We start from the raw sequence: 22,603 nt of genomic DNA, 5'->3' as shown, positions 1-22,603 counted from the left end.
AAAGAGATTAACATTACCCTGTCCTGAGAGAACATGTCCAGAGCATGAAGTTTCAGAATGGTTGAAAATGTTTGTTAAAAGCCTTAAAAAATACTCAAGAAATGGCTTTACAATCATTGCCCCATTAAACCATAATGTATCAAAATCTGGCACATGACTAATGCTTGAAAATGAGCTATCAAAATCAATCAATGAATTGAAATAGAGAGCAAATACAGAATATTAGAAGATTAGCCTGATAATAATGGGGGATCAGAAAACTGACTAGAGGTGAAGAGGCTCGTGTGAAGCCACCAGAGGAAACCAGGTGATGTCAGAAAGGAAATTCCAAGAAGCAACATACAGTACAAATGACATTCTCAAGCAGTGCTATAAAATGTTAGCTATTCAGATCAAGAAATACCATGTTTGAAATAAGTGTATAGAGTAGTTGCTGATGCTGAAAATGAACAGCCGCTGGTTTGGGACACAAAACTGGGACTTGGTACACACATTAACAGGTATTTTGTTTTATGGTGTTTGCAGGCAGACTAATGGAGGTTGGAGTCTAAAGAAAAAAAATCAAAGCTGTTGATGTGCCTGTTACTCGTATATTGTACAATGAAACTTCTCTACAGAATGGTGGACACCGCTCTCCTCCTTCAGGAAGAGGTAAGCATTATCTCTGCTGTGTGAGACTCTGTTGTGTAAAAAGAAAATTTTCTAGGAAATGCCCCTGTCACATCTATTCACCCCATATAGGGAGGCAATAACTGACCAAAGTATAGATAAGACCAATGTCCAACTTGGTGAAACAGTGGAATTATGATTAGGCTAGCTTACAGTAATGTGTGTGATGGGCTACTTCCAGGAGCAGACAGGAATCAAGAACACCTGTATCACCAAAGCCCACTGGCTCCAGTTGCAGCTCATAAAAGCTGGCTACCTAGAATGCAATGCACTGCCTGAAGGCAAGTCAACAGGGTGAAGAGTGTCTTTTCCAAGCCAAGGTGGTGTAAAACTCTTCCAAGCAGCTCAGCTGACTTCTGATTTTCCAGGTAGATGACCTGGTCTCAGAGTCTTCTTTGCAGCAGGACTCATCTGAGAGTGTCTCAAGAGTCTTCATTGTGTAGGTAGCAGACTGTTTATAGAAACAGTGTAAGCTGTTTGGTGAGGGAGGGAATTCCTGAATGAATCTGGCCAGTGTCAGGGACTTCCTAAGGTTCTCATGAGTTGTTTACCTGCTGTTTTAAGAGGCAACCCTGCAGGATGGATTGTTTCAATCTCCGAGAAAAGGATTACACAATGGACAGGTGGAGAGATGTGTTAACAGAATGCTTCTTCCAGGTGATAATGTTAAAGATAAGATAAACAAGGCATCCCTCCATAGGAAACAAGCTCCAAAACACCAGTTCATGCACTAGGGATAAATCCTGGTCTCACTACCCGTGGCCCCATAAACTTCCCCAAGCCACTCAACTGTTATCCACATTCAGAGGGCCTAGTTAGGGTCTGTCTATGCATGTTCCCCATCTGTCAGTCCAAAGTCAGTGAGTCAGTGAGCTCCCACTAATTCAGGTCAGCTGTTTAAGTGTGTTTCATCATCACTACCTTGACATTTTGCTCATTTTATTGATCCTCTCTCTCTTCAGTTGGACTCTGGGAGCTTGGCCCAATGCTTAGCTGTGGATCTCTGCATCTTCTTCCATTAGTTACTAGAAGAAGGTTTTATGACAAGAAATGGGTCTTCAATTTGAATAGTCATCAATGTGAGCCTATTCTCTACGGAGGAATACCTTGCTTAGCCTAGATACAGGAGGGAAGGCCTTGGTCCTGCCTCACTATGATGACAGAATTCGTTAACCCCTGATGGGAGGCCTTACTCTAGACATCATGATGGCTCACACTGGATGGGGTGCTGAGCGATCAGTGAGATGGAATTCTGTTGCAGATGGACTGGAGATGAGGGATAGGACCCCATTATAGCTCAGACCACTATAGGGAGCACATGCACAAAGAGAGCATAAGATACAACCCTGAGCAAAGCAGGCAAAGTGAAGTTGTTACACTCCGATCTCCAGTACTGGAACCAAACTGTAACAACTTCACCAGGAAAGCCCTCTCCTGCCAGAGCAGAGCTGATACACTGGAGAAGCCTTTTCTTGAAACAGAGATGAAAGCTGCTATGCTTACTGTGACCTATGGTATTCCTTGGCTCCCCAATGCCAGAATACCTTTCCATCTGAGCTGTAACACTCAGTATTCTGGCTCCAGAGTTCCAGAGTCCCTGTCCATCCATCTGAGCTGTCAAAAGGCTTATAGTCACCCTCTTTGAGAAGTGGATAGAGAATGTTGTGGGGCATAGGTGGGGGAGTGGGAAGAGGGGAGGGAGGGGGAACTGGGATTGGTATCAGCATAAAAAATAAATTTCATTTTAGGATGAGAAATGTTGTTGTGAAAGCACAGGTACAGACCAAGTTAGTTGGAAAAAAAAACAGACTTAATAGACACTGGTGCAAACCACAGCTGTTATAAGAAAAAAAGATGAGCAAATGCCAGTATAAGAATACATTCAACAATTGAAAGAGCAAAATGGCACCACCAGAACCCATTAGTCCTACAACAAAGGCAAAACCTGAACATTCTATTGCAGCTGAAACACAAGAAAACAAACTTAAAATTACTTTTTGAAGATGATAGAGACTCTTAAAGAGGAAATGAAAAATCACCTTTAAAAAGTTGAGGAAAAGGCAAAAAAATAAAAAAAAAATGATAAATCCCTTAAAGGAAGCAAAGAAAGCCAAGAAGGGGGGTGAGGGTGGGCAGGGGGGGTGGAGGGAACAAGCAGGTGAAGGAAACTGTTCAAGACTTGAAAACTGAAATAGAAACAATTAAGAAAACAAACTAATTCTATAAGTGAAAAATCTGGGGAAGTAAATAGGAACTAAAACTACAGATGCAAGCCAGAGTACAAGAGATGGAAGTGAGAATCCCAGGTGTTGAATATACAATAGAGGAAACAGATTCATTGGTCAAAGAAAATGTTAAATCCACTAAATTCCTAACACAAAACATCCAGATAACCTGGGACACCACAAAAAGGCCAAATTTAAATATAATAGAGGTAGAGATATAGGAACTCCAGCTCAAAGACACAAAGAAACAGGAAGTATTCAGCAAGATCATAGAAAAAAAGTTCCCCAACCTAAAGGAAGACATGCCTATAAAAGTACAAGAAGGTTATAGAACACCAAATAGGCCAGACCAAATAAATAAATAAATAAATAAATAAATAAATAAATAAATAAATAAAATTGTTCCCTCACCACATAACAATCAAAACCCTAAGCATACACAGCAAAGATATTATTTTAAGAGCTGAATATGGGACAGAGCAAGTAACTAAAGGCGGGTCTATCAGACTTACATCTGACTTCTCAATGGAGCCTCTAAAAGCCAGAAGTCCCCGGACAGCCATTTTGCAGACTGTAAGGGATCATGAATGCCAGCCCATACAACTACACCAGAAAAAAATTTCAATCAACATAAATGGAGAAAATAAGGTCTTTCACAACAAAACCAGAGTTAAACACCACCTATCTACAAATTCAGCACTACAGAAAGTAATAGAAGGAAAACACTAACCCTAACTGAAGGAACTCAGTTACATCCATAAAAACACAAGCAATAGATCATCTCATAACAGCAAAACCCAAAGAATGGAAACATACTCTTTACTATCACTGCCACCAACATAAAAAACTAACAGGAATTAACAATTACTGGTCGACAATATCTCTTAATATCAATGGATTCAATTCACCGAGGACACATGCTAACAGGATAGATATGAAAACAAGATCTATCCTTCTGCTGCATACAAGAAATATACTTCAACTTCAAAGACAGACATTACTCAAAATAAAGGGTTGGGAAAAGATTTTTCCAATCTAATAGACCTAAGAATCAAATGGGTGTAACTATCCTAATATCTAACAACATTGATTCCAAACTAAAATTAATCAAAAGGGATGGAGAAAGACATTTCATATTCATAAAAAGAAAAATCCTTTAAGATGAACTCTTAATTCTGAACATTCATGCCAGAAATTCAAGGGCACCCTTGTTTGTAAACAGAACATTACTGAAGCTTAAATCACATATCAAGCTCGACTAATAGTGGGAAACTTCAACACCCCACTCTATTTCTGGACAGGTCTACCAGACAGAAAATTAACGGAAAAATAAAGTAAGTAGCAGATGTTATGACTCAAAAGAGCTTAACAGGCATCTATAAAATATTTGGTCCAAACATAAAAGAATATATAATCTTCTAAGCACCCAGTGGAACCTTCTCTAAAATTGACTACATACTCAGTAACAAAGCAAACCTCAACAGATTAAAAAAAAAAAATGGAACAGCTGCTTGCATCTTAATGGATCACCCTGGCTTAAAGATAGAATTCAACAACAACACTAATTGTAGAAAGCCCACCAACTGATGGAAATTTAACAATGCTCAACTGAATCACCATTGGTTCAAGGAAGAAATAAAGACAGAAACTAAAGACTTCCTAGAATTCAATGAAAATTAATCCACCACATATTTAAACTAATGGGATACAATGAAACCAGTGATAAGAGTAACCTGCATAGTACTAATTCACTACATAAAGAATTTGGAGAAATATCACACGAGTGACTTAAAGGAACACCTGTAAGCTAGAACTAAAAGAAGCCAACTCTCCCAGGGAAAGTAGATGGTAGGAAATATCAAACTCAGGACTGAAATAAATAAAATCAAACAAAGAGAACAATACAAAGAATCAATGGAACAAAGAGTTGGTTCTTTGCGAAAATCAACAAAATAGACAAATGCTTATCCACACTGACTAAAAGGGAGAAAGAATATCCAAATTAATAAAATTAGAAATGAAAGGGGGTTCATAACAATAGCCTCTGAAGAAATACAGATAATCATTAGGTCACACTTCAAAAACCTGTACTCAACTAAACTGGAAATTAAAGAAATTGACAACTTTCTTGATATATACCACATATCAAAATGAAATACAACTAGCTAAACCAAACTAAACAGGCCTATAGCCTTTAATGTAATGGACATCGTCATTAAAAAAGTCTCCAAACAAATCAAAGTGCAGGGTCAGATGGTTTCAACATAGAATTCTTACAGAATTTTAAAGAAACACTAATAGCAATACTCCTCAAATAGTTCTGCATACAAGGACCAGAAGGAATGTTACCAAACTCTTTTTTATGAGGGTGCTGTTACTCTGGTACCCAAGCCAAATAATGACACAACAAAGAAAAAGAACTGCAGACCAACCTCCCTTATGAACATTGATATAAAAATACTCAGTAAAATGCTGGAAAATAGAATCCAAGAACACATCAGAAAAATCATCTGCCATGATCAAGTAAGTTTCATCCCAAAGACACAGGGATGGGCTAGCCATAAAAATCTGTCAATGTAATCCATCATATAAACAAACTGAAAGAGAAAAAAACACACACACACACGATCATCCTATCAGATGCTGAAAAAAAAAATCTTTGACAAAAATCAAAGACCTCTTAATGATAAAGGTTCAGCAGAGAAGAGGGATAAAAGGAACATACCTAAACATAATAAAGGCAATATACAGTAAGTCAACAGCCAACATCAAATTGAAAGGAGAAAAACTCAAAGCAAATTCATTCAAATTAAGGACAAACAAGGCTTTCTACTCTTTCCATGTCTATTCAACATAGTACTCAAGATTTTAGCTAGAGCAATAAGGCAGCAAAAGGAGATCCAGGTCATACAAATTGTAAAGGAAGAAGTCAAACTTTCACTATTTGCCTATGATATGACAGTATCCATAAGTGACATGAGAAATTCTACCAGGAACTTCATACAGCTAGTAAACACCTTCAGTAATGTGGTATGATACAAGATTAACTAAAAAAAAAATCAAAGAAACAAAATCCTTTACAATAGACACAAATAGTATAAAATATTTTGGGTTAACTCTAACAAAAGAAGTGAAAGACCTATATGACAAGAATTTTGAGACTTTGAAGAAATAAGCCAGGGAAGAGATTAAAAAAAAGTTGGAACATCTCCTATGCTCATGGATCAGTTGCATTAGCATAATAAAAATGACAATAAACAGATTCAATATAATAGCCATCAAAATCTCAATATAATTCTTCACAGACCTTGAAAGAACAATACTTAACTTCACATAAAAAAAAAAATCAGGATAGCTAAAACAACCCTGTACAATAAAGGAAATTCTGGAGGTACCACCAACCCGGACATCAAGCTCTATTATGGAGGTAAAGTAATAAAAAAAAGTTAGGTACCTATATAAAACAGACACATGGATAAATTGAATCAAAGAAAAGGTCCTGACATAAGCCCACACATTTATGAACAGCTGACTTTTGACAAGAAATCAAAAATGTACAATGGAAAATAGAAAGCATTTTCAACAAATGGTGCTGGCATTACTGGATGGTAGCATGTATAAAAATACAAATAGATCCATATCTATTGCCCTGCACACTGACGTTAATAGAAGAGAAACTGAGAAGCAGCCTTGAACAAATTGGCACTGGAGACTGCTCCTGAATATAACACCAGTAGCACAAAAAAATTAACAAATGGGACAACATGAAACTGAAAGGGAAAGTACATTGTCAATAAGATAAAATGGCGCCTACAGAATGGGAATAGTCTTTGCTGACCCGGCATCTAACAGAGGGCTAACATTCAAAATATATAAATAATTCAAGAAACTAGACATCAAAATACCAAATAATGCCACTAAATTGGGTTAAAGACTTGAACAGAGAATTTTCAGCAGAAGAATCTCAAGTATCTGAGATGCAATTTTAAAAATGTTCAACATCTTAGCTATCAGGGAAATGCAAAATAAAATTGCCTCTGTGATCCATATTATACCTGTCATAATGGCCAAGATCAAAAATCCTAAAGACAGCCTATGTTGGAGAGGATATGAAGTAAGGGGAACATTCCTCCTTTGCTAATGAAAGTGCAAACGTGTACAGCCAATTTGGAAATCAGTATAGTGCTCCTCAACTGGAGACTGAATAAGGACAATGTGATACATCTACACAATGAAGTGTTACTCAGTGAAAAAAAAGAACAATGACATCATAAAATTTGCAGGCAAATAGATCAAAGTAGAAAAAAAAAAATCATCCTGAATGAGGTAACACAGACCAAGATAGATAAACATAGTACGTGCTTACACTCATAAGTGGACATTAGATGTAACAAAAAAGGATAATTAGGATACAATCCTCAGCCCCTGAGTAGCTAGGCAACAAGAAGGACACTAAGGGGGATGCAAGGATCTCCCTGGGAAGAAGAAATAGATGACATATCCTGGGTAGAGGAACTGGGTGAAAATGGTGTGACATATTACTGTGTAAAATTGAATTATAGTGACAGTTCTATCAATGAAAAAATATGTGAATATATAAGTTAACACTTGCAGGTTGTACTCTTGTAAAGGGTAGATTTTATGTTTTCTAAAATAGACAATAAAATCTACTTAAGACTGTGACCAAATGTCAGACCTTTCCAGCCTCGCCCTAGGGCTCGCTCATCCAGTACAGAGATAGACTCTATGATCACATCAAAGAGATTATTACATTTTGACCAGTGGGCAGTTTATGTATAATTTTAGTCTGTAGGGTTTTTTTTATAATGTTTTATGAGTGCAAAGAACTAGCTATGTACCATAAAGATCTTACATTAACTCCACCATCACCTTCTTCTACTTGAGCAAGTAGTGGGGAAACCAAAGCACTGTGGCATCAAGAGTTAAACAATTACATTATAAAACAATGACAAGTGAAGAAAATTACTTGGAAACACTGTTCAGTACTCAGTAGTGCAGGCTCTGAATGTCCATGTCATCATTGTATGTTAAAAATATTGTAGGCTATTGCAAGTTAAGGAGGTCAGTGAAGACAATTTCAATACAGGATTACTTACATTTATTGATGTTCTCCAAATTCAGGGATGAAATCTCCATGCTATTCTTTCTTCAACACCTTAAAGGTTCACAAATTTATGCCTCCATTCAGCATAACACATTTGAATGTCACTTGGCCATTCATCTTTCTCGGTAGCTTCACTGATGCTTAACTGGGACTCCCATCATTGTCATGGAATGCAAAAAGATTTTTTTTTTAGAATTTCTACAGTACATATTATTCTAAGACTGTATAACACTAAGAATAATTTTGACTGGACAGAGAAGTACACAGCCACTTTAATATTGGTTCTAAATTATAAACATTAAGTTCTTTAAATATGTTCAACTGAGTAAATAATAAACTGATAGGAGAAACCTAAGGAGAGGATTAATCATTCCTCAAACAAAGTTATAGTTTGTTTTATATATTTGTTTCCAATATCATATGCTCTTTTCATCATTTCCAAATAAGGTATAATTTAGTGTAATTCAATTTGTACCTCATATTTTAATTGAAAAACATGCCCATTTCCCATACAGTTAGAAACATAGGGCTGCACACTACACATTAGGCCCTGTGATGCTGATATGAATATCAGTTCAATAAACAATGTGCTATACTTCACAGGGAGTAAGGAAAGAAAAATGTGATCCTTGGTGGCAGAATCAGGGGATCAATGAGAAACATCTGTGGGAGGTCAACTAGTTGGAATTCTAAATGAGCCTCTCAGTTAGGTTCAAGAGTTCAGGGAATCTAAGGTGGTTAATGCCTTACTCAGACTTCTCTGAGGTTTTCTCAAGTTCAGAGTCACAACTCATTTAGTACTTTGTGTTCAAATTACTCTCTGTGATTAATGTCAAGTGTATGGGCTGGGGAGATGGCCCAGTAGTCAAAGTGCTTGGTACAGAAGAGGGAAGATCTGAGTTCCCATCCCCAGGCTCCAAATACTTCAAGACTGTAGTGGCCTGACTGCTTTTTTAAATTAGAAGGATGAGAGGACATCTATGGAGCAAGCTTGTTATTGTGACTGGCCAGGTCAAATAGTTCTGAATTTGAATATGATACCTACCTCAGTCTGTAAGGAGGAGAAATGATCTAATGCAACTTCTGGAATCAGCTTCCTGCTTTCACATTTGTGTGCACACCCACATACACACTTAACCCCTCATATGTGCCAACACATAGACAAACATGTATAGACACACATGAAGATGAACAAAGAAAAATACATATGAAAATTGTCCACCTTGTAAAAATAGTTCCATAGTAATCTTCACTATGGCTACTGTGGAATTTAACTGTGACTCATTCCCAGAGTCATTATTAACCCACATGCCCAGTGGATGAGATAATAGAGATACCACTAAGACCAAGTGAAACCCTGTATGAAAAATAGTTTTCAGAGTTAAATCTTTTCAAATACAGACTATTAAACATCAACCCTGCAGGCAGACACTGGGAAAGGACCATTCATGAATCCTCAGTTGCTGACCCAGTGACGTGAAATGCATCTAAATCAGAATCTAGAATGCAGATGACCTGATTGAAGCCATTTTCCTGAATTACAGAGTAGGCTGGAACATTCAAGTTTACCAAACAGTTTAAATTTATTTTATTTGGAAATTTTCAAGACAGGGTTTGTCTGTGTAACAGACCTGGCTGTATAGAACTTGCTTTTGTAAACCAGACTGGCCCAGAATTTACAGAGGTCTACCTGCCTCTGCCTACCAAGTGATGGGATGAAAAGCATGCACCACTACACCTGGCTTAAATTTTTGTTTGATTAATTAAAGCATATTTACTTTTTTCTAACACTGTTGTCCTTGTACATTTTTTAAATCAAAAATCCAGAGTTCTTATTAGGAAATCCATCATTTTATGATGGGCCTTTATTATGACTCTTCTGTATGAGTGCAACCTGCCAGAAAAACAACAACAACAACAACAACACACAGGATATGAAAAGTTTTTATTTGTTTATTTATTGAGACACCATAACTTTACAAAAGCCAGGTTGTCCTGTAGTTCACTATGCAAACAAGACTGTCATAGACTCACCAAGGGTTGGAATTAGAGGGGTGCATCATCACCCAGGCATGGAACCAATACACACAACCACAACATTGTTACCATGTGTGTAGAACTAACTGCATGCTGTAGAAAAGAAATTCTGATGTATTAATTTCATGATAACCTGATGGTCTGAATGTAGAAAATGGCACATGTAGCCGACATTCATAAATAGGGGATGAAGGTAGGCTGACAGACCTGAGTAATGTCCAGATAATGGTAAGAATACAAACTCTTGAATAAGTTTTTCTGTGGTTAACTCAGCACCTACAACTTAGAAATTCTTAGCCCTCCAACCAAGGTCTTTCCTTGTCTTCTGTTCTCAGTTCCAAGTAGTCTCCTCCCATCTGAGTATTTGATCTCCAACACATAGTAGTGATGTTTCTTAACTTTGTGCCTGCTCAGCTGCTGGCCTGAGAGGTGTGCTTTTCAGTCATTTTCGAAACCCCTTTATATTATTATGGCCAAGGACATGCCTACATGTAGTCCCCCTATGGGTCCTAAATTCTGCTATTCCAAGATTCTGTTATTTTAAGATCAGAAGATGAGGTTACCTTCTAGAACATTATCCCCATCTTACCAATTATATGAAATCCAACGATCCAATGCCATATTTTCTTAAAGGACTGTCTTAGTTTTCCTTTTCTGTTTCTTTGGCATGCAAAACCTTTCTCAAACTTGGAGTGTCTTATAATCTTTTACTTTGGGTATTTTATTACCAACTATGTAGCCTAAGTGCCTTGGCTACTATATATAACATATAGTAGAAAGCAACTGTTAGAGTGATTAATTCATATAAATGACAGTTATCATTTTGCTCAAAATATAAACAAATTTGCTTCAAGTTTAGTATCTGTAATATTGAGCAATCAGAGTCTGCATTGTTTTGAGAGTCACCTAATGGGGCAGAAGATAGCCTGTCTCCAAAGAGTTCAGAGAGAATTCTAACTCATCTCCTGGAGACAGAAAAATAATAGATCACAGAGAAATAATTTTTGTTCTTTCTTTACTGTCATGTCAAAAGTTACTTTACATATTTTTGGAAATAGATCTTCAAAAAAAAAAGTCTCCTTACCTGTGATTAATATTTCAAACCAGGTTTCATAAGAAAACCTGTTTTTATATATGATATTAGAAGACATTGCATATATCTCCCATGGAATATATTTTGCATATTTCCCCCAAAGCAATTTTAATGCACTTGTGTTTTGGGTTGGAAAAGATGGACAAGTTTAAAAAGAAATTTCTATACCCAGACTTGAATTAGAATTTTATAATCTACTATAATTAACAAGAATTTCATAATATAAGAAATTATAAGAGGCTCAAAACCCTTTTAGTGTGGCTCTGTGGGGGTGATTTAGCCAATGCTATATTGCTTTGAATAGGAAATAAAAATGAATTCATTATGATCAGTACTCAGAATGGAGAAATTAGTTAACATTTGAAAGCAAGATCTATATCGTGCATGAAATAACTTGGTTTACTGTAAAACAAAATTTCTGCCTTGTTGAACTGAACTCTCTAAGTAGATATCTCTAGAGCTATTTGATTACCAGAGATGAGGCCCATAAACACCATTAATATAACAGTGTAGGAAAAATTTTCCCCTTTCCCAAACACAGCAGTTTCTATAGAAAAATATTTTCTATATCAGAGAGATAAATCCTAATATTTGAAGCAACTAAAGACAGAAGAAAAGCAATAATTCTATTTATTTATTTTTTTCTGATTTTACATATTGATCCTAGTTCTCCTTTCTTCCCTTCCTCCCCCCCATCCCATGCCCCCTGACCACCCCTCCCATCCCATTCCCGCCTCCACTCCACAGGGATGGTTCAGATCCTATAAATCTTTTCTCTTTTACTAAAGACAATAATTCTTAAATGTTGTCTCTGTAGGGGGGTTAGAGGAAGGTGGTCGAGGAGTTCCACATGCGATCTGATGCATTTTTATTGTCTTCAGGATAATGGAAGGAGAGTGGCAGGTAGCTTTCCTGCACTTTTTTTTTTTTTTTTTTTTTTTTTTTTTGCTCTTCTTTCTGTTTTCAGATCTAAGAGTAATCTAAACCTATCTGTAAATTCATGTACACACACACACACACACACACACACACACACCCCTCACACACAAAATGACAGATGACTTAAACACTCTATGGAGAAAGTCATTGTCCATGATCAAGAAACACCAAATCCTTAGTGATACTAATGAGATCTACTAAAGCACAGAGAATGCAGATTGACTTATTTGTAGCATGACAAGGGCACAGGAGAGTCTAATTTGGCAAAATGTGCAAGGTCTCCTTTTCATTTTTGCTGAGAGACTCACAGAAAAGTCACATATGAGAGAGGAGAATCTTCACAATGTAGCTTTGCATTATTGTGTCTCATTAGTCACACCATAGCCTTAGATTGTAGCATGTGATTTTAACCAGGATCCACTGATCCCATGCTTCCAGACATACCTCATATGCTGATGGTAGTGACTGTCGGTGTAGCAAGCTATTCAAAGCGGGAGTACGGCACCAAGTGAGTCTAGAATATCATGCCCTCTCCATAGTTGTGCTTTGGAAAGTAAATCCAGAAATTACAATAAGAAGTGTACTGGTTGTTATAAGTTCTTGTGTACAATACTGGTGAATGTAACAGAAGTGAAATAGGGTTTGCAACAGTGCACTATGATGATGGATACTCATGGAAATGTTCACTGAGAAGAAAAAATGTAAATAAAGATGTAAAATAGATGTAAATAAGAATAAATGTAAAATAAAAGGTTTGTTGTAAGTGGTAGAGACAATAATGAGAGAGATGACGGAGAAACAGGATGGCAAATGAAGAAAGACCAAATGAGAAAGGAGCATGGATTATAATGAAAAGAAGAAGACTGATTGCATCTGGGGGATGGAGGCAGAGAATTGCATGGGTAGCATCTATCCTGCAATGTTGAAAGAAACTTGAATTTTTCCTATGAAGAAGAAGTGGTACTGATGGAACATTCTAAGTAGAGAAAGAAATCATCACACTTTGTCCTAATGCCACTACCATGCAATATGGAAATACTTAATAATAAACAAGCAAGAGTGTTATGTGCAAATACTCGAGACAGGAAGGAGGTAATAAGCTTTGCACACTGTGTACACTTTGAATCACCCAATGTGGGACAGAAAATCAAAATAATACATAAAGGAGAACTTTCCAGAAACTTGACTGCATAATTGCAAGGAAGTAGCTTCTGCAGGTACAGGCAAAGACATGGCAAAGACACTAAATTGCCAAGAAAAAGCCTGCCTCATGTTAAATTTGAGATTCCCAGTAAAACTCAAGTAAAGATGTGATAGAGAATGTAGATATTGGTTTTAATTTGATAGGTCTGGAGGCCTAGAAACAGAATCTAAACAATATACAAGGCTGAATGGCATATGTGCTCATTCAAATTACTCCTGTAAGCTCAGAATATTATTTAGAAAAGGTGATCATTGCAGATATGTTTAATTAATTCTGTAATAGGGTGGTCCTTTATTTCCATAGTTCATCTATGTTAATAAAAGGAGGAATAGTTGGTTATAAGCAGACTGTTACATGGCTCTCAACACAGATGTGTTGTGATGGCTATACAGCCCCCCCAAAAAAGCATAGCAATGTGCCTTTGTCACAGAATGACCCTACAATCACCTTGGCTTTGAACTTTTTTACTTCCAGAGTGCTGAAAAATAAAACAAAGTTCTATATCTTTAAGCTATATGATATACTATTACAATTTTGTACCCCTGGAAAACAGCAAATTAGTTGCTAATAGTAATAATCAGTTTTTTAAAAAAATATTTGCATTTCATATATTGATCCCAGTTCCCTCTCCCTCTTCCCCTCCCTATTTCCCTCTCCCCACACTCACATGCACCCTGACCATCCTCCTTTTCTATTCCCTCCCACTCCCCATGTAGGGTGATGCCATCTAGGAGAGGTCATCTAAATATGTCAAGCCATTTGAAGTAGGGACTAGGACTTCTCTCCTGTCTCTAGATTAAGGGAGTATCCCTTCATGGGGAATATGCCTGCAAGGTCTTTTTGTGCATCAGGAATGTGCATCCTGGTTCAACTGTCCAAGGTCCCTTAGACTGTCCAGGCCTTCTAACTGAGATCCATGTTCAGGGTGTTTGAGTCAGTCCCATGCTGAATTCCCAGCTATTAGTCTGAGGCCCATTAGCTCCTCCTTGTTCAGGTCAGCTGTCTCTATGTGTTCTGCAGTGTGGTCTTGTCCTCCCTCTCTGCATATGGATTCTAGTTTGGCTCAGTGTTTACTTGTGGGTATTTGCTTCTGTTTCCAACAAGTACAAGATGAGGGCTCCATGATGGTGGATAAGTTAGTCGTCGGTGATCTCATTATCAGGGAAGGGCATTTATGGTAGCCTTTCCACTGTTGCTCAAATTGTTAGTTGGGGTCAGTCTTGTAGGTCTCTGGACATTTCTTTAGGTTCAGTTTTCTCTTCAATCCTATAATGGCCCCCTCTTTTACCTCTTTTATGTTCTCTCTCTCTCTCTCTCTCTCTCTCTCCTGTCTTCTATTCCTCCCCTGACTCAATCTTCCTAGTCCCATGTGCTTTCCTCTCCTCCCCATCTCTTTCTCCTAGTTCCCTCTCCACTCACTGCCCACCCCCTACTCCCCATGTGCTCTGGAGAACTTGTCCCTTTCCCCTTCTGTGAGAGACCTTATATGAATCTCTTAGAATCCACCTTGTATCCTATAATCAGTTTTTAAAAAGTAGACAAACCCTATGCACAAAGAAACAGAGACAGGAGGATCACAAATTTGAGGCCAGATAGGGCAACATGTTACACCCTCTCTCACAAACAAAAAGAAAATATGGACTAATCTTTCCAATAGTAAGAGTATCAGAAGAAAAAAATGGGGCTCATTGTTTGAATTCTAGGAAGGAGTTTTACCCCAAAGGTCAGAAAAAGCAAAGATTAAAAGAGTCAATTAAACAATGCCCATTAAACTAGAGGCTACCTGACCCTGCTACGAATAGTCTAAGTAGGTGAACCTTGATAGATTGGTTTGCATAGCCTAGAAATTGCTGCTATCTTCTGCAAGTGCAACAAATTCTCTCAACCACTGAGCCATCTTCCAAGGCCATAGTTAAATCTTTTTAACAGATATTTTACTGAATAACCAGTTGGTGTGTTTTTCCTTAGAGAAGATGTTTTTTTCTACTCTTGGCATTCCTTAGTTGCTCATAGTCCTTTGTGTGAGGCTGGGGTAAGAGACCTCAAGAGGGGCTTTTCTGTGTCTGGTTTGGAATGTTTATTACTGTGCTTATTCAGCTCATGTTTGGGCAATCATGCTAGTGAAACTTTATGTGTATAATTTATGACATTCCTAGGAGACACAGCATCACAGTGAATTCCCAGATCCTCTGGTCCCTGAAGTCTTTCTCACCCCTCATCTCCTGTAAAACATGTATAGGAGTAACCCTATTCAGACTGAGCAAGCTACATTAAGGAACAAATATGTAGATGCATATATACATGATAATATTTTTTAAAGGAGGCCATGAATTTGAAGGAACAAGAAGTAGCATATGAGAGTGTTTGGAGGAAGGAAAAGGAAAGGAGAAATGATGTATTAATCTCAAAAATAAATAAAAAAGTACTAAAAATAATGTCCTTGCCACCTACAGACAAACAAAAGCCATTATTCTATTCTGTATATTGTGTGCCTATGTCGTTGTACATGTCCCCAAAACTACATGTACACATGTATGTATTTGTATGTGTGTGGGGGAGGTGACTATGAAAGCTAGAAGAGGACATAACATTCCCTGAAGTTGGAGCTTCAAGCTGTTGTGAACTGCCCAACGTGAGAACAACATTAGAACTCTAGTTGTCATGATGGAGAAGGAAGTGTTCTTAACCACTGAGCAATCTCTCCAGTCTCTGTGATAGTTAATGTTGAATGCAGACTTTTAGGGATTTATTATTACCCTGGAAACAAATCTTTGGACATTTCTGTGAGGGATCTTGCAGACTAAGAATGCAAATAAATCCTTCCTAACTTGACTTCCTATTGTCAGGTTTAATTGCAAAATAGAACAAGTTATTGGCAGGTGACTCAGAAAATGCTGCTTCTCCCATGGGAATAAAAATTTAACTCAGACAAAATCAAATGTCCATGACTGGTTGCAGTGCTACCATTACATACAGAGTTGACAAAATGTCTTGAAAAATCAATCTCTTTGTAAGGTTGTATTTTATAGGGGACTTTTCTAAATTTTGGCTTTCATTTCTTCCCTATTAGACCTTAGTGCAGAAATGACAAAGAATTTGTCTTGCTAAATCTCAGGCACAGATTTGTTTTCTTTGGTGTCCTCAAAGGATCTTGGTAATGGAAAAAGGTAGAACACCAGTGAGATGTTTTGGTCTGCAGAGTTCCCATACCACTGCTCTGCTATGAAACTAACCTACAACATTGGACATGTCACCAATGTATCACTCTGGGACAACCAATCACTAGGAAGACAAGTCTATATACAGCTCTCAAAGTAAAAGTGTGACTGGTTATATAATTTTGAATGCCCATTTGCTAATTAATTTTTGTATTCAATTAAAACATCCTGGTTTAACCCAAGGACTATATTTAACCTGCTTTACCAAGCATAACAAGTATCTGAAAACTGAATATAGTATGTAATGTTTTAAACACTTGCACTTTCATTTGTATCTCAGATGATATGTGAGGTGCCTGGCTCATGGGAAGCTCTTATATCACTATTGCTTGAGATATTCTTGTCGTGATCAGATCATCAGGTATTAATGTAAGTATTTTACTTTATTACTACAATGCCTTCCCTCAGACACCTATGTGGTTCGTTGTCAAATTCTCAGATAGTTGTTTGAATAATCCTAAAATGTATAGGATGATAGAGACAACATGAATGTTTTAGAGATAGATGTTAAGTGTATGCGTTAGAACACTCATCAAAGAAAACTGAATTGAGAATAAGGCCTACAGCATATGTTTAGTTATAGAATGATTGGATATGTTGGTGAAGTTAGGAGTACGTTTCAACTTTGGGTGACATAAGAACTAATGAAATGGTGAAGGTGGCTGTAGGATCGCAGGTCTTCCCGCTGTCGCCATGGGGACCACCATTCGACCCAGGCCTGAGGTGGAGGTGGGCAGCTAGCTGCACTCTGCTAGGGTGGCCTTAGAAGCAGCAACAAAACCACTGGCTGGTTAGCGGGCTTCTTCAGAGCAGGAGGAGCGGGTTATTGGCACACTGATTTGGCCGGCGTTCTGCTGACCTGTATGAATCCCCTGTCTCCATATTTAAATGTGGATCCACACTATCTTGTTCAGGATACTGATGAGTTCATTTTGCCAACTGGAGCTAACAAAAACCGAGGCAGAGCTTTCTTTACCATTGGAGGATGTTGCATGTCAGGGGCTGCATTTGGGGCCATGAATGGTCTTCGGCTAGGATTGAAGGAAACACAGAGCGTGGCCTGATCCAAACCAAGAAATGTACAGATTTTGAATATGGTGACTAGGCAAGGGGCACTTTGGACTAATACTCTGGGTTCCCTGGCTTTGCTCTATAGTTCATTTTGTGTTATCATTGAGAAAACACGGGGTGCAGAAGATGACCTCAACACTGTAGCAGCTGGAGCCATGACGGGAATGTTGTATAAATGTCAGGTGGTCTTCGAGGAATAGCACACGGTGGCCTGGCAGGACTGACACTCACCAGTCTCTGTGCACTGTATAACAACTGGGAGCAAATGAAAGGTTCCCTGCTCCAACAAGTCACTCTGAAGACTTTAGCACCTCAGGAATGGGGCACATATCATAGTTATCCAGACCGATTAATAAGTCAGTCTAGAGTTGCTGACTCTGATTTGCTGTGATGAAGATCATGAATGGTTAGCCTGGACTGCACTGCTTACCGTTAGTGAGTGGAAGCCAGACCCTTCAGTGACTCACTAAATATGTGTTCTCTTCTCCTTCGGAGATGGTCTTGCACCTGTTTTTTCTCCTAGCCCCAAACTGGAAAGCCATTACTCTCCAAATTCAGGCCATACTTATTTTCAACGCTTTTATCACCATGTTTATCAAAACTAATGTTGTCCTGTATTCCGAATAAAGGGTGAAAATAGAACCAAAGTCATTATCCCAGAAAAAAGGAGAAAAAAAAAAAAGAGAGACTGATGAAATGATTGTAGCTTCTGACTCTCCTATAGCATCTACATCTACTGACTTAGAGTGCACTATAGTCATTTTGGTAAACATACAAGAAGCACAGAGCCTTGACCCTGGGGGCAATACTAGCTATAGAGAAACTTCCGGTATTCCTGACCCCTAGAAACAGTGTCTTACCTGGTCCACTAGATTTAACTTACGTACTGTGTCTGTTGCTGTGTCATATCATTTGGAGCAGAGGCTCGGCCCTCCCCCATGTGTCTACACTGATGGAGTATCCCTCTAGTACAATGGGCTCCCAGAGTCCATTCGTATACTAGGGATAAATACTGATCCATTACCAGAGGCCCCATAGACTGCCTTGTCCTCGTAACTAACACCCACATTCACAGTGTCTGGGTCAGTCCTATGCTGGTTTCCCAGCTATCAGATTGGAGTCATGACCTCTCCCTTGTTGAGGTCAGCAGTTTCTGTGGGTTTCTCTAGCCTGGTATTGACCCCTTTGCTCATCACTCCTCCCACTCTGTGAAGAAATATGACAGGATTTTGTTGCGGATTACATTGAATCTGTAGATTACTTTTGACAAGATTGCCATTGTTACTATGTTGATCCTACCTTCCCAAGAGTATGGGAGATCTTTCCATTTTCTGGTATCTTCTTTAATTTCTTTCTTTAAAGACTCAAAGTTCTTCTTATATATGTCTTTCCCTTGTTTAGTTAGCAATACCCCCCAAGATATTTTATGTTGTTTGTGACTGTTGTAAAAGGTGATGTTTCTCTGATTTCTTTCTCAGACACTTTATCGTGTGTATATAGTAGAGCCACTGATTATTTTGAGTCAATCTTATGGATTCCTTAAATACGAATACCAGACAACTATTATATGATGACTTAGAATAGAGGCAAGTTCCTCTGAAAAAAAAGTAAGTGCTCTTAACTACTGAGCCATCTGTCTAGCCCTTATAACTAATAATACCAAAAGACTCTCTGAATATCCTGAAACAAAGGTGAACAAACTATCTTATAATTTCTGAAGGTATGAGCTGCTGTACAGTACATAATGAGCTGATATTCTGTGAAATCCATGTAACACAACAGCCATGAAGACAGGTTACAGACCAGAGTGGCCTGGCTGATGATGGGATGGCAATTTCGACTGGAGTATACCTAGTTTCTCAAAAACAGTTCTTGGGCTTTTATCATTTAATTTAGTCAAATTTTCTCTGTTTTTTTTTTTTTTTTTTTTTAATTTGCTAAGCTCTGGAAATTCACAGGACCAGTTTCTGGAAATGTGAATACAACACATAGTTAAGGTAAGTATCCCAGATTTTAAGTGACATATCAGTCATTTTTATTTTAGTGGGGATTTACAATATAGATTTATTTCTCTGAATTAATAAAATTCCTTTGATTATTACGATACACTCTAAAAATTGTTCCAGTAGGAAATTCTCTCTAGCAAATGATTTTGTGCATCAAAGAAAAGTCCTAACTAAGTTTAGTATTTCCTGCACCTGAAGCTGTCTGTGCATGGGGCACATAACTCTTCAGTATCAGATTCTGCATACTTCAAGCACTGTGTTCCTACATTTTCTCACCCAGCATTCATAATTCTTCTGCTATTGTCAAGGACGCTGACTCTCCTTCATCTTCTGTAGCAAAGCCCCTCACATTGACTTCCCATGGCCTTCATCTCTATTATAGCTGTTCTTCTTCAAGCCTATGGACTTAGCTCTTCTAAGAAGGGGTTTTTAAGGGTGGGGGGAATCTATAAAATCTGTTTTATTTCCCTTTAGATATAAAATGTCATTATTACAGATTTGCCTTGTGGTGAAGAAAAAGTCTCTAGTAAATTGGTGTGACTGATGTATTACCTATGACTTTATATAAGATACAGAGAAAGCCAAGCTAAACAGCAACAACAAGAACTAATTATATTTCAGAGTATTAGTTAAAAAGTTGGAGGCAACGTGAATCATAAGAAAAATCATTATACCAGGAATTAACAAGAACAAAAAGACAATGAGAAAACAATGGTGTGAACATAAATAAACTGAAATCTTAGTGAAAAAACTAAATCAAAATGATTATGTTAAACAAATGAATGATAAAATAGTAAACATGAAAATGCCTTTTCAAAAAATGCAAATAGATTCTGCAAATTAAGTTGTTTTATGAAGAGACAGAAGTTACCATAAATGGCATAAATGTCAGAACCAACTTTAGAGAACCTGTAAGGAAAAAAAAAACAAAAACATAAACAAAAACAAAACAAACAAAAAACCTCTGTAAAATAAAGACAGACCTTAGAAACTAATAAAAGAGAAAATATATTTTTTTCTTATGAAGCATACAGTTGTGTTGTCTCTATCGCAACTAGTTAGAGTAAACTTCAACTAAATTATGTCAAACAGAGATATGATGATTCTTTTCATGTATGTATGGAACAGATTTCAATATACACAAAACTAAGTTGTGAGATTGAAGAAAACTAGAGGTCATCATTGTGGTATTGAAAACTTGACATGTCTGTGTCAAGCTAGAGCTAGGCACAGTATCAGTGAAGACATTCCACTTGTGTCAGAAGAAATATTCCTCTAAGCCCAGTGCAATTGTGTGAGGTGCAATATATAATGTATTATGTGCATTAAAGTGTTTCCAAATTAAGCTTGAAACTTCCAGAATGTAATCTATGAAAAATCATAAAGAAAATGTGGCTTGTAAACATGATAGAATTTTTTCAGTCATAAAATATGAAGCCACATTGTGTGCAGGGAAATGAATGCTATTGGACATAATCATAGGAAGTAAAATAAGAAAGTCTCGTGTGTGTGTGTGTGTGTGTGTGTGTGTGTGTGTGTGTGTTTGTAGGTAGAAACATCATCTTGAAATAAACCACATGTGGTAGAAAACAGGTTAATTTAAGTTTTAAGAGGTAGTTGGGAACAAACCTAAGCTAAGGTCAAACTTTTGTATTTAATAAGATGTCTTTGGGTCATTATTCAGTAGCTATAGGTACAAAGAAAAATTCATTACACATTATGCTAACAAAGCTCATTTCTTTTAATTAATTTTTGTTTAAAATTATTTTCAGTAAAAAACCAGTACATCTAAGCTTTGACTGTGCTCACCAAAGTTTTGTTTATTTATGCCAAAATTTCTGTATTATCACCTCCTAAAAGTATTCACTTTATCACTTGTCTTTGGAACCCAAGCTTCTATATCTTACTTGTTAAGGAAGAGGCAAAACCAGTCCGACATTAGCCTCCCATGGTCTAGAAATAGCCTTTTATGGGATTCATTCTTAGCTGTTTTTATTTTATTTTTTTTTTCTGGATGCTTCAGCCTTAAACCATGGTTCTAAACATGCAAAGTCTTTACCACCATCAATATTCTGATGACTAGATGTCTCCTCTTCACCTCAGTTTATTAGATCAGTAATTTTAGGGCTCAGAACCTGTGATTCTGACATCTGGAATTTCCTTTAATCCTAAGTAATCTTAACAATGTGTTTTTGTTGTTGTTGTTGTTGTTTTGTTTTTTGTTTTTTTTTTTTTGTTTAGAAGGTTATTAGTTTTCTTCTATTTGGAAAAATTCTATACATTTTGACTTTTAAGGTTATTTTCAAATTCCATACATTAAAAATATTTGCTTTAAAGGCATCTTTGAAATGTTTTTCATTTTAATGAGACAGGGAATGGACTCAAGTTATGCAGTGTAGTTAAAATATTAATGAATCTATATTTTAATATATGTGTGATTCAGTCATACACTACAGCAACAAACTTAGAAGTGAACACTTTTGCTCCATTGAAGTATTTATAATGAATATATCTTACATTTACAATATAATAAATAGTCATTGAAAATTAAAACACAATGAAGAACTCACACCTGCACAATGAATATGCCAGAGACCCCAAAGAAGCATCCTAATACATCATAAAACTCCTTTGTGGGGAAGAGATGTGGGTAGAAAAGATTAAGCCAAGCAAGTGTTCATTTAAAATTGTGTCAAAATGTTCATTGACTGAATTTCCCACTGCTTGAAATCATGGCTCCAGCTTCTTTTTGTACATGGGTAAAGAAATGAATCCTGATGTACATTACAAGGAAAACTGTATCACCCAACATATTGACTATTCATAAAGACCATTGAAACAGCTTACTTTTGTGAAATTATTAAGTTTCCCAACACAAGCTTCTATTCATGGATTGCACTGCATAAAGAAAAGCCTGGTGTTTTGCTCCAGTGGTGTCTTCTTCAACTTCCAAAGAGAATCTGGTCCAATTGACCCTGAATTTATTGCTATAAAAGTAAAGGTCATTCGGAGAACT

General features: G+C 37.2%; 1 pseudogene; it reads left to right on the top strand.

The window, feature by feature from the left end:
- The first annotated feature begins 600 nt into the window (after nucleotides 1–600).
- LOC127214260 (mitochondrial import inner membrane translocase subunit Tim23-like) lies at nucleotides 601–17,972 on the top strand (annotated as a pseudogene).
- Nucleotides 17,973–22,603: the final 4,631 nt, after the last annotated feature.

This window comes from Phodopus roborovskii, unplaced genomic scaffold, assembly GCF_943737965.1.
Source record: "Phodopus roborovskii unplaced genomic scaffold, PHOROB, whole genome shotgun sequence".
In the NCBI taxonomy this organism is placed as follows: Eukaryota; Metazoa; Chordata; class Mammalia; order Rodentia; family Cricetidae; genus Phodopus; species Phodopus roborovskii.
The sequence above is the reverse complement of the archived record's forward strand: the minus strand, read 5'-3'. Positions and strand labels throughout refer to the sequence as shown.